This window comes from Erpetoichthys calabaricus, chromosome 11 (genome assembly GCF_900747795.2).
Source record: "Erpetoichthys calabaricus chromosome 11, fErpCal1.3, whole genome shotgun sequence".
NCBI lineage: Eukaryota > Metazoa > Chordata > Cladistia > Polypteriformes > Polypteridae > Erpetoichthys > Erpetoichthys calabaricus.
The window spans coordinates 22,467,353-22,475,137 of record NC_041404.2 but is presented as its reverse complement, the minus strand read 5'-3'; positions in this window follow the sequence as shown (position 1 = coordinate 22,475,137).

The window sequence follows — 7,785 nt, the reverse complement described above, 5'->3', positions numbered from 1 at the left end:
TCTCTGAACAAGACATCTCCACATATATTGTCTAATTTTTTTTTATTGCTTTCATTTTTTTTCAATTATACGGGATTCACAAAGGTGCGTTGACTCTTTATTTTCTTTGCTTTCTCCTTATTACACTACATATGAGAAAATTTTAATAGATTCAAGATTTTTTTAATGTACCATATTTTACCACTTATTTTGATACCATTTTGGGTGGTCTATTTTATGTTTGGCCCTGATGATGATGATGTCAATAAAATGAGCACCCCTTAAAATACTGTTCCTGAAATCCCAAGGATCATCCAGATGCATCTTAACAATCTTCAGACAAGCGTTTATATTCTACTTAGGGGAGCAGTAATGTTTGCCTTCACCACCATGGACCACCACTTTTTTGCCTACTGTCTTCCTGCTCATGCAGTCATAAACACTGACCTTATATGAGGCCCACATATTAAATGCTGCCAAGAAAGCTGTGTCCAGGATCTAATACCCAATCATCCATTTACTGAACTTGCATAATCTGTCTTTGATGTGGCAGGAAAGTTATAACCCCTCATAGTAGCATCGGGCACAGGGTGGTGCATTGGCTAGAACTGCTGCCTAACAGCTTCAGGGGAGTCAATTTTAATCCCAGACTGGTCGCTGTCTGTGTGAAGTGTGAGCAAGTGGGTATGAGTGGGACAGATGGGCACCTGGTCTAGGGCTGCTTCTGACTGGGATTTATCTAAGGATAACTGGGTAGAAAGCAAGTGGTTACCCTAGACCAATTTGCTTTTAAATTTATGTGTGAAGCATGAACACAGAAGAGTTTTAGAGGTGAAATTAAATACATAGCTTACATAACTGATAATGTATTTAAAAATTGTATATTCTGTGTGGTATAAAAAGAAGGACGGAGTCCAAAAAAAATAATTGAGGTGCCACCCCATTTAATTGACTTTCTTTACATAGCAAACAGAAAGCAAGAAAATAAACAGGCTCACAATGACGGTAAAGTATAACGTAAGTGCTTGGGCAGCATTTCTCTATCTTCTCCATGTCTGATTAGGAGCTCTGTCCAGCTGAGAGTTTGAGTCACAAAAGAAAGACCTTCTTCTAGGGATGGGCACTTTTATATGCTTCAGCCCAGAAAAGGCTGGACTTATGGGTCATGATGGGGCATGGTCGATCGGTGTCCTGGGTCATCTTCTCGGAACTGCAGAGGGAAGAGACAAGACAGTTAGCCACAGTCTCCCCTCTTGCTCTGGGGTGGTACTGCATACCTGAACAGGGCCAGCAAGGTGATCCTCAGACACACATGCATGACATCTGCTAGTGTGAATTATTTTTAAAAAATGGGTCCACTTTGGGTCACTTCATTATATGAAAGACTCTGGATGAGCTGAATGCTTCATCCTCCACTAGTTCCTAACACTATCAAACGGCCCCATCAGCCTAAATGACCTCCTGCTGACCACACACTTGTGTCAGTTGACTCCTAACTGAGAAAATTTCTCTTTTGTATTTTTTAGGCCTCTGTGTTGATGCCATTTGTGTTTTAATAACATGTGGGCTTGTACTGTAATCATGTTTTGAAGATCACCTTTTGAGGGTGGTTGAACACCATTCATCTATGTGTCTGTTACCAAACCAGACAAAGAGGCTCTGAAGAACACACAGCAAAGTGGTTAAAGAACATGCTGAGTGAAGAAAAAGCAAAATTCTAAAATAGAAAATAAACTCACTCAGAATAACATGAAAGATGTTTGGAAAGGACTGGGCATAATCACTGGGCTCAAGCAATCCAGGCCTGAGGTGCTTGAAGGGGATGTAGAAAAAGCTAATGCCCTGAACTAATTTTTAAATAGTTTTTTCCCTCTCAGTGCTACTGTTTCTCTGTGGTCTCCCTTTTTCCAGATTTGCATCAGTGATGTGGGATTTATCAAATATATCAAAATTAACTGCATATCAGTTACAAATTGAATCCACTTGATTGTAATCATTCTGTAACATTATAATGGTGCATGGAATGAACAAACTGTTCCAAATGCTATAGCTACTTTAGCGTTGTTACTCTCAGTACACCACTCAGAGTAATTCAACCTATTGTATGTGTGTATGGTTATCATAGCTGCACAGCAGCTGATCGGAAAGCTCTACGGCAGCCTGTGTCGAGAGCGCAGAGGATTATCGAGATACAGCTTCCGACCCTGGAGGACATTTATAGCACATGCTGCCTAAAGAAAGTCACCAGCATCTCTATGACTTTCACTCAGCCATGCCACAGTCTATTTGAACTTGTTCCTGCCTCACACTTGCTGGGACTGGTGCAACTCTGGATGGATGGAATAATTAAACATGTATAACAAAGATTTTTCAATGTTCCATAAAAGTTTTGAAGAATTGGCGTTCTAAGCTTACAACTGGCTTTACATTTATTACGGAGCTTATTGGGTGGTGATTGGTTATGTGGAGAAAGAAAACAGAAAGGCAGGAATTGGGGGTTGGTACATTTGACAGAGACAGTACTGCGGTAATAAATCATTCCATTCAGGGTTGCGCTGTGTCCCAGCAAGCATCTTGCAGAAGGCAGGAACAATCCCTGGACGGGTTGCCAGCTCATCACTACTGCTGTGCCACCGTGCTGCCACATGTTTAATACATGCTTCAAAGTGTTTCATCATGAAAGTGATATCATGTATACATCTTACTATTCTAAAATGTTTAGAAAGCTGTAATATCGTGAATATAATATATTCTGTATGGAGATCTGTGCCTGCGAACTCCTGTCGGCATAAGAGAAAGCCTGTTTAAGAAGCTTGTAGTGATTAATGACTGGGTCGGGGAACGCATGTTACTTTAGTTACAATGAGATTTGCGAAAGTCTAGTAAATTAAACATCGATGTTAAGATGAAGTTTACAACGTTCTACCTAAATGACAAAATAAACTACGAGATTAAAGTGCAAATTTTGAGATTAAAGTCTACATTTCTACCTTTTTTTTCTTTTCTCTGTGCCCTAATACACTTCAGTAAGACACTCTGACAGTGGGCTATGACTTGCCTTTTGACCTCGACTTTGACATATGATCACTTTTCTTTTTTATTTCAGGCACTGTGTGACTTTCTGAACTTGAACTTTTGAGTGTCTCCTCCACACTGTATCACTCCATCACTTTCATTTTGTTGCTTATAACACTGCTTAAGCCAACAAATAGTCCGTTTTTCTTTGCCTCCACTTCACATTTGCTGAAGGTGTTTTTATTTTCTCTGTGCTTTTGCCATTATCTTTCACAAAATGCTGCACGTAATGGGCTATTTATATTGATAAACATATTCAAAGGGGCACATGTGTTACTTTTCATGCTGACCAGGATTTATAGAGCTGAAGTGCATGGAACTTGGCTTACGCAAGATTTTGTGCATCTGAATTTTTTTGTGTGTATGCACATTTTCACTTTTGCCCGTACGCCATACTTTAGTATGAATTCTACACACGGCGTTATACATGAGGCCCTTGATGTTCAGCTGTTCTTCTTAATCTCCTTTTACTTAAACCTTAAAGATTAAAGATCATGATATGAGTCTAATAACTCCACTCTGGGCTTCCTTTTATGTCATTCTTGTAAGTTAAAGCTGAATAGTTCCTCAGTCTTTGGAAGTAAATCTGAACACTGTCCAGTTTGGTTTGGTTAATTTTTGTGAAATTGTTTGCAGTAGGAATATAGAAATATACAAAGGTATATCACATAACCAATTTTGCGATAATTTTAGAGTATAGGAAGTGTAGGTTCTTTTTAATTTTTTTGTAGATTGTGACAGGATGCAGCTCCCACCTATGTCCATTTTGGGGTACAATTTTGGTGGACTATGAGGAGCCCATCGGGACAATTAGGGTTTTTTTTATGTGTAATTTTGCTTTTTATATTTAAAACAATACATTATACTCCACTCTTAAAAATAATGTTTCTAAAATGGCACTGGGTTGTGTGGATCCTTGTGGAACCCTTGTTTGATAAAGAACTGTTTAATTCTATGAAGAGTTCTTTGCATATGAAGTTTGTTTTTCAGGCTTTGAAATGCTTGCTAATGTGTGGACAAAATCATTAATGTATAACAGCCCTCCTATTAGGATTCAACATCCCACAAAAGCCTGAATCTAGCCGGAGTTATTGTATGCAGCAAGATTCCCTTTAAAGTCATGAGCGTCAAATCTGTTGTCATCTATTCATGGTTATGTATGAAGCCTGTTATGGATCTAAATAAAGGCTCTCCTCACTCACTCTCGCGCAAGCCTCGGGGCATATCTTACATTCGCTTAGCTAGTGAACAAGAGAACTACTTAGCGGATTTAAGTCAGGCTTTTTTCTAGAATTTGCTTGAACATTCTGGTTGATTTTGCGAATTCTCTTATCAAACTAAAAAATCAGAGTTCGCTTACAGGAGCGATATATTTGCACTAATCTGAGACAGAGGCTGTGGGCCGAGGGGAGGGGGAAGCATGGCGTTAGAAGTAGGGAGCCGGTCAGGGCCCTCCTCACTGTCCTGTTTCACTACTATGTGGCGGAAGTCGCAGGGGACAGCTAGTAGTAAATAATTGTCTAAAAAACAAGAACTTTAAAAAAAAAAAAGCAAAATTATTTAAAAGAAAAAAGAACACTAAATTCCTGCCTCATTCAGTAAAAATATAGCATAACCAGTCTGTAATTTCTGGAAACAGAAACTGGAAAATAACTGATGGTTTAATTAAGGTTGGAGTCCAATTTAAGAGAAGTGGGGGGTACGGGACAAAAACCTGCAGCCACAGGGGGTCCCCAAGGACAGAACATTAAGAACCACTGCTCTAGGGTTCCCTTATGACAATGCTGTGCAGAACCACTTCTGGCACCTTTAATCATTTAGAATGTACATTTGCACAACATAGTGTTGTTTTGACGTGAATTTTGTGCAGCTTCATTTTCTAGTGTATTTTTATCTACGTAACTGGTTATTGAGGGTCCCATTTTCTGCCATCACCTCATCTGTAGGAGGTTTTGCACACTACAGCTTACTGTTGCCTGAGCTCAGATTAGTTCTGTGCCCTTCTGCATGCTGCTTTCTGATCCTCACACTCCTGTTGTCTGTTGTGGGCTTCGTTATGAAAAGCCTTTTGTATGTCATGGAACATAACACGATAAAATTCTATCAGATGTTTTAATTGATACCTCAAACAACCACAGCACATGAGTAAAATAGACTGCTTTCTGTGTAAACCTATGGCAATAGTTTCACACTGGCACTGTAGTGCTGCTTTTTCATTTTGTCTTTTATAATGGATTCCATTATGTAATTTACCTGCCGTGCTTATACAAGTTGGACTACGGTGGCTGTTCTCCCGGTACTAAATCATGGAAAGAAACTTTTCCTTGTATCCGTGGCCTATTAACAACATTCTCCTCTGGCTAAATTTGTCTTTATTCTTTTTCTTTAACTTGATTCCCCTGCATGTGTTTCTGGGTAGCTTGATTTTACTCCCAGATTCCACAGATGTGCGTGTCCAGTAAACTATCAACTCTAAATTAGCCTCATACAAGAGTGACTGTGTGGCACCCTTTCCATGTTGGTTCCTGCCTTCCAACAGATGATGCCTGAATAGACCCTCCATAAAATTGGATTTGGTGTTGCTTTGTTTTAAAATCTTCCAAAAACTGTAAGAAACACAACTCTTTGAATGGATATGAATTTTAATACTTATGTGGTTCTAACTTGAAATCAATTTATTCAAATTTCCACTGATTTTTAGCTTTATGTATTATTACAAGTACAAAATTATTTTCTTCCCACCATAGAGAATGTATTTCTTCCGTAAAGCAGCTTCTCAGCATGACTCAGCAGGAAATGTTTTCTTCATCTTTGTAGTTATGTTAACAGCGTCTTCTCAAACCAATGAATCAACAAAACAAATGGAGCTTTCACTTCCATAATAGAATGAAAAATTAGAAGCTTCTCAAGCAAAATTGACATATGATTGCACAATAAAGCAAAAGGAAAAATGCACTACAGGGTAATCTGTCCATTGTGGAACCTGTTTAGCTCAGTTTAGGGTCTTAGGATCCAGAGTTTACTGAGGCCTCAACAGGAATCAACCCTGGACAGATTGTTGATCCATTAGAACGCACACTCACTCTCACTCATCAATTTACGTTTCTTTTCACTCTGCTGACCCATGACGCTACAGCTGCTTGCAGATCTGACACCATCTTTAAGTGTGCTGAGGCCATAATGATGCTGAATCTCATTAGCAATACGTATGAGTCCATTTACAGAATCAAGATATGATGATTGACACACTGGTGCAAATGTGGCAGTCTGTCTCTTCACATACACAAGACGAAAGAGATGACTGTCAGCTTCAGAAAGACCAATGTTGTCCTTACCCCTTTGCACATTGACGTGACGGACCAGTGGTGGAAATCCAGAATCCTGATGCTCTGTCTACCAGTGGCCAGCCAAAACTAAGGCCAAAGATGAGAATTTCCTTTTGATACAATAAAAGGGAGCACTTTATATATTCTTTGCCTCTTACAATGCCAGGATCTTAATATTGTTGTTCAGAAGTGAGATCAATCTGTAGGATGCACATTCATTGGAGTATTTATTATTTTTTCAAAAAAACTAATTCGTTCCAAGCATTGCGTTTTTGGAAAAAATGTTATCTCTGCTTTCATTAAACAAAGCAAACACTAATGAAGTTATTTTAAAATGGAGCTGTTTTTTAAAAATTCTTGTGGAGAGCCATCTAGACAGATGGCTTTTCCGCTTTGACGGGGACACATTGAATCTTGAATTTTGGAGATTGTTTGTATTAAATAAATCATTGATCAGAGTCTCACATTCATTACACTCCAATATGTTGTGAAGGTCAGCCGGATGCAGAATCACAATGTAGGGATTTTTTTTGGACTATCCATGAGCTGGTTGGAAACTTATGTGCTATCTGGGAGCTGGTTGGGACCAGTGCTTGGGTGGGACACAATAGAGAGATCTGGGATTTGGATATCCAGTCACAGACAAAGTAATGAAGGTGGGCAAATAATAATTAGAGAGCACCTAATAGTCCTCCCAGTCATGAGAGAGCAGCAGGAAGTTAATCCCATGTTGCAGACAAAATAAGTGCACCTCGCCCTTTAAATAGATAGAGGCATACTTCCCGAAGCACCAGGAATGACCACTACCCATTGGTCATCTAATAGGCTGTGACTATGGAAGTTGTCAAGGAGTACACTTTAAAAGAAGCCTCCTTCTCTTAGACAGGTAAGCTCAGAGTTGGGAATGAAGTGGAGGCAACTGCTCACCTAGCAAGGAAGTTAAGAAAGACGAGAGAAATCCACTAGTATCCTTGGGGAGACAGGAGAGAGGGGGAGAAGAATAGGCCAGGGACACACTATTGGCTCTACAGTGGAAATCGGTTGTTGCTCTCTGTAAGCTGTACACTGTGCACCTCCATGGGACTCTTCTTTCTATAAACAAAAACCCTCATGAATAGACTGTGAGGTGTCTGTGTGTCATTTTAAGTGAGGGATTTCACTTGAGAGCATCCTCTAATGAACACAATGTATAGTATAGTATTCCTTAAATACATAAGTTATTTCCATTTATTTGCTAACTTTAGTTTCAACTGCATTACCACTCTCTTTAATTGTGTTCTGAACATCCTTTTCATGTATCCATTAAACTAAAATCTTATTAGCTTTTTCTTCATGTTTGCTGTAAGAGTGGCATGACTTAAAACATTAGTTGCTATGGTCAGTAGATTCATTTATTTTGAAATGA